At 39.0% G+C, this 5763-nt stretch overlaps 1 pseudogene; it reads left to right on the top strand.

Moving 5' to 3' along the window:
* The first annotated feature begins 3138 nt into the window (after positions 1 to 3138).
* LOC133730613 (palmitoyl-monogalactosyldiacylglycerol delta-7 desaturase, chloroplastic-like) lies at positions 3139 to 5463 on the top strand (annotated as a pseudogene).
* The last annotated feature ends 300 nt before the right edge of the window (positions 5464 to 5763 follow it).

The raw sequence follows: 5763 nt of genomic DNA, 5'->3' as shown, positions 1-5763 counted from the left end.
ATAAGGACAAAGAGAGAAAAATGAAAAAAATAAATAAATACTCTTCTTACCTCCTCCAACCAAATATTATTATTTTTTTTAACCAAATCATTCATTCATCTCAAGCTAGAATGACACAGATACATACGTACCTTCCCTTGCCAACTCTAGGGCAAGTTTAGGACGTGGTATGCTAGCACCACCCATTAGACAACCAGTGCTCACTTATTCAGCGAGCCTATGAACTATGAACATACATAGTAAATAGGCACAAAAACAAAACAAAAGTGCATAGGTCCCTAAAAAAATAGGGTATAACTTAGAAAGAAATTTTTTTTATCTAATTTGGAGGTTAACAGACCCAATAGTAGCCCTAGGACCAACACTTAGCCCAAAAGACAAAGTGAAGGCCCGGGCCTATAAACCGCAGCCCTACAAGATATGCAGCCACGGCCCAACAATGAAGCCCAGCCCATCATCTGTCCACAGCACAGAGCCGTCGAGCTTCAAGACGCCATCGCCGCCCGATGCCAGCACCGCCCGACGTGAGAGCCTCCCGACTTCCTCGCCGCCCGAAGCCATCACCGCCTAACGCCATCACTTCCAATCTCGCGCCCAACCCAGAAGCGAGGTACGATCTACACCACAGTTCGAAACCATTCGAAACCCGGCACGGGCCGCATAAAAACGTCTTCGTCTGGAGCAAAAAACTAGCCGTCGCCGTCAGGAGTGAAAACCAGCCGCCTCCTCGTCATAAACCTCCAGGCCCAAGCTGCCTCGATCCGAATAGGTACAGCTACCACCATTAAAACCTCAAGCAAAGACCCCATAGGGCTAGACCATGTGTCGCCTGTCTGGCAGCATCCCCACGATGTCAGGGAGACGCCGGAGAGCCATCGGGCGAGGCTGGAGATGCCTTCGCCGCCGCAAAGCTTTAGGATTCTCAGAGAGAATTCTTTTTTTTTGATCCCCAGTCTAGTTTTTTTGTAAATTTATTCATATAAAATGATAGTCCTCCAACCAAATATAAATTCAAAAAAAAAAAAAATTCCGAAATTTTCTTATATTGCCTATATAGTTTTATAATTTACCTAAAACAATTAAGTAAAAATAATAATTTCTATATATGACTCATTATTTAATACAAAAATAAATTCAAAACAATCTGATTTGGATTTTTCTTAAATTAAATTAATTGAATATTATGATAGTTATTACTCGATTTTCTAACTTAAAACCCTTGAAATCCTTCTTTTAGCAAATTCAAAGGGATTCAGACAACATATCAAGATCGAGAACCAACCCTCTGATTAATTTTGGTGGAGGAGAGACCTACTCATAAGAGAGCAATATCATGTGATTTTGATTCATTCTTCTTCTCGTGGTTGAAGATAGAGATAAAAAGTAGAGTAACAGATTGTTGTATCTCATGTTCAAGGGCATTTTGGTAAAAATAAAGAGGTCTACTTTGCTTTTCAAGTATTCTAAAAAATAAATTAGAGGTGTAGTAAGTATGGGAGGTCCAAATAGCAAATTTGGAGGTCAAACTAGAGCCACCCTTAGAGCAAGTTCACCCGTTGGGTCACCGGGTCACCTATTATTCACTGCTTTTTAGCGTATATTTTTATTCTCTGGGTCACGAAATACACTGTACCCGTGACCCAGGGCACAAAATACACTATATATGTAGGTCACCATGGTGACCCAGAAAGTGATCCAGGGTGACTCAGGGCATGAAATACACTGTACTCGTGACCCAGATGATGAAAATAACACTAAAAAGCAGTGAATAATGGGTGACCCAGTGACCCAACGGGTGAACTTGCTCTTACTTTAATGGCTACACTTTTACAATAAAAAGGCATCGTATAAACCCTAACTTCATAAACAACAACCCAACCGTTCCTATCGTTCTCTCTTGTCTCCAAATCTTTATCTTCTCCATTATTGATGGCAAATTCTTCCACTAGCAAAAAAAGCTTTTCTGCCACAAAGGTTAAGTCTCCTTCTTCTATTTTTTCTTCTTTTATTAAAGACAACTTGAATTTTTTACTGACCTTGTTTTCCTTGTTATATTATTTGTTGTAGGGTTCTTGCAATGATTCAAAGAACATCATCTTATTCAAATAAAATGGGCATGCTATGGAGCTTAAGTTGAGAGATTGATTGTGGAGATTTTTGTTTATTGTTTAGGTTTTTTATTTTTTATCGAGACTTTTTGTTGTTTACTAAAATTGGGATGTAGAATTTTTTGACTTTTGCACTCACTGAATTATGATTTATGAATTTAATCATGTTTTAATTTTATTTGTTGTAGATTTTGATTTAAAAAAAAACAATATGAGAAAAAAATTATTTTATTTATTAATTCTTATTGGGGATTTGGGGTGGGTTTGGAGGCCTAGTCCCCAGTGGGGATGGGGACGGGGAATCCTCAATATATTTTTATTGAGAATTAAGGTGGGAATGAGGGTAGAGAATGACCTCGGGGATGGAGATGGTATTGTGATCCCTATCCCCAACCCGCCTTATTGCCATCCCTAGTGTTGTTCCAGCTTAATTTATGGCGCCCAGTAGCGCGGTCCTGACACGGTCCTGAACTTTTTTACCTTATTAACTTGCATATCATATGGGCATGAGTAGAGACGTTGACAGATGAGCAAATACAGAGGCTTGGTTTCAACAATAATAGTCATCTTTTTTTATTTAAAAGATTTCCAAAACGAATTGCTTTCAACTTTCAATAATTGTGGTATGAGTATGTATCTCTGACATATAATAAAGCTCCTTCGATCAAGCGGGTTGGTTCAGGGCTTCAATAGTTCAATTCATGTACACGGCACACCAAACCATGCCTTGGTCAATATATAGCAAGTTATTGATGCCATTTAATTTTCGGGCGTTTACTTATATATCATTGGGCATGACAGTAGAGACGTTAACACATGCATAAATATTAAAATCTGTAACAGCTGATAAAAGTTTTTCCAAGTACGAACTAATGGTTTCACCCACGTACCATGGCCTGACAGGTATTGAACTTATTTAACTCTCTTCACTAGTATAAGTAATGGTCAGTTCCACACATGCTTCTCATGCAGAGGCAGCTACTGGTGTAGTAGTACAGTTGAGCGAGAGTTAAGCTTATCAGAGTCAGATATGGGGCTTCTGGGAATCTGGGCGGCCATTCTCAATACGCCTTGTGCATATTTCTGGGGGAGGAAATGGAATTTATTTGACCTAGTCATGGTAGCGATGTTTGTGTCGATCCATGTCCTTTGTTTATTTGCACCATTTCATTTCAACTGGTCTGCGTTTTTCCTCATGGTTGCTCTCAGTTATGCCACCGGCTTGGGAATAACTCTGTCTTACCACAGAAACCTTGCGCACAGGAGTTTCAGGCTTCCCAAGTTTCTCGAGTACTTGTTTGCCTATATCGCTGTTCTTTCCGCTCAGGTACCTACCAACCTATGGCTTAGCTACAACACGAACTCATAAATTTATTTTCGAGGGTTTTATGTGCAGCTGTGTGCCAATTTTGCTACTTCCCTTCATGAAAATCCCATTTTCTGAATGAGGAACAAGTTCACATATTTACTTTTGGTTTAACCTAGCCTACTTCAGATTAACAATGTAACATATTACTATGAAAGTTTCCTTGAGTTTTATATTTAACGTTTCTAAATTGATACGTAACAGCTTGACTCTGGTTTTTCGGGGAAGTCCAATTGACTGGGTGAGCACACATCGTTACCACCACCAGTATACAGATACAGAGAAAGATGCTCATAGCCCTCTTAAGGGTTTTTGGTTTAGTCACATGGGATGGATTTTGGATAGCAATACGCGCTTCGGAAGAGTACGTAATTAATTTACAAATGCATACACCAAACGTTCTATATAGTATTACGTACGCATGCATATTTATTTGCTCTTTCTTTGTTTAAAATATTTTTTTTTACCCTTTATATATATTTGCAAAATTAATTTATTAAATAAATAATTTGCAGTATGGAGGACTGAAAAATGTTGAAGATTTGAAAAGGCAGCCATTCTATAGGTTTCTTCGTCATACGTACTTTTTACACTCGTTTATTCTTGGAGGAATTCTGTATGTCCTTGGTGGGTTTCCCTTCATCGTTTGGGGAATGGTACATGAGATCATATTTCTTTCTCTCTTTTTTTCTACCAAAAGAAATATTTATCATTAAGTATTCCTTTGTTGCAATTTCATTAAGAAGTCCTTAAATCAAATACATTAATTAATGAAATTATTTGATCAGGGAGTGAGAATGGTAGTTGTTTTCCACAGCACTTTTCTAGTCAATTCGGCTGGCCATACGTGGGGGTATCAAGCATGCATGGAACACCGGTGATCTATCTAAGAACCTTTGGTACGTAATTAAGAACTTAATTAAGGATCCTTAATTAAGTAATCAAAGTTCATTTGAGATTTAAGATTAATGATCCACTTTAGAGCAAGTTCACCCGTTGGGTCACCAGGTCACCAAGTCACCAGGGCAGGACACTATTCACTGCCACTGGACTTTTGCTTCCACCCGTTGGGGTCAGGGTCACCAGTCAATTACTGTTCATCGAATATTTTATTAATTTTAAAAGTGTAAATGAGGATTGTATGATGTAAATAAATACTATTGATGAAAATTTTGAAAATCCACCGAAAGGAAATTTTTTGGGTAGAAAAAATGATATATCCACCGACGAGTTTTTAGTTTTTTTTTTTTTTTAATAACTCCACCGACACTTTTATCATAGGAACAGAAAAAATTTAGGAAGTAAAAAAGATTTTTTTTTCTTTGTGTGAGAGATAAAATAGGAGGTGAGGTATTTATATGAAATTTTATAATTTTTTATTTTTCTTACCTTTGTAATCTACCCGTTGTAATCTAACTGATTTTTTTTTCCACCTTCATTCGTCCTTAATTATCCACCGTAGGATCATTTTCACATTCAAAACCAACGCACCAGATCTGTGGACCCTTGGCTTCAAAAACAAAACCAGCCGTCCACTTCATCATGCATTATGCCGCTACCGGACAAAATAGAGGCTCCCACGCGCCTGCAAGGTTGTCCCCGCTAGAGGACAAGCAACTGGAATGCAGTTCCTAGCTGAAGCGCGTCTCCCCTCTTCTCTTCTTCTTGGGCCAGCCTGGCAGCCTGGGTCACGGGCTCAGTCACCATGCATGGTGCCCGAGTTGGTACCCTGGGCCTCCCCCTGTAGTCTTGCCCCAGTTCCGGTGGAACGATGAACAGTGGAGAAATCCTCCCCCCCAGCCTCCTTTTGACGTGGTGCCCGGGCAAGAACAAGCCCGGTGAACTTGCCCTTACATGTATCTTCATGCTTAACTGTTTCATTAGGTGGTTGGGATTGCTTGTACTGAATTGGAGAAGGATGGCACAACAACCACCACGCTTTCGAATACTCAGCTAGACAAGGCCTTGAATGGTGGCAGATTGACGTGACTTGGTACATCATAAAATTTCTTGAAACTTTAGGGTTGGCAAAAGATGTGAAACTACCATCCGAAGCTCATAAGAAACGCAATGCTTTAGAGATCAGAGCAATGATGGCTACTCATGAAATAAGCTACAAAGATTAAATAGTTTGCTTAATTTGCTATTAATTATGTGATATGGATAGCTACGCACTACCCCCTGAATCTTAATTTTATACTTTATATATGTTCTGGTGAATAAAATTCTTGCATGGAATGCATGGTCAGTTTGTACTCTAGCTAATAATGGAAATCCGTTTTGTTGCGT

This window comes from Rosa rugosa, chromosome 2 (genome assembly GCF_958449725.1).
Source record: "Rosa rugosa chromosome 2, drRosRugo1.1, whole genome shotgun sequence".
Taxonomy (NCBI): Eukaryota; Viridiplantae; Streptophyta; class Magnoliopsida; order Rosales; family Rosaceae; genus Rosa; species Rosa rugosa.
The sequence above is the reverse complement of the archived record's forward strand: the minus strand, read 5'-3'. Positions and strand labels throughout refer to the sequence as shown.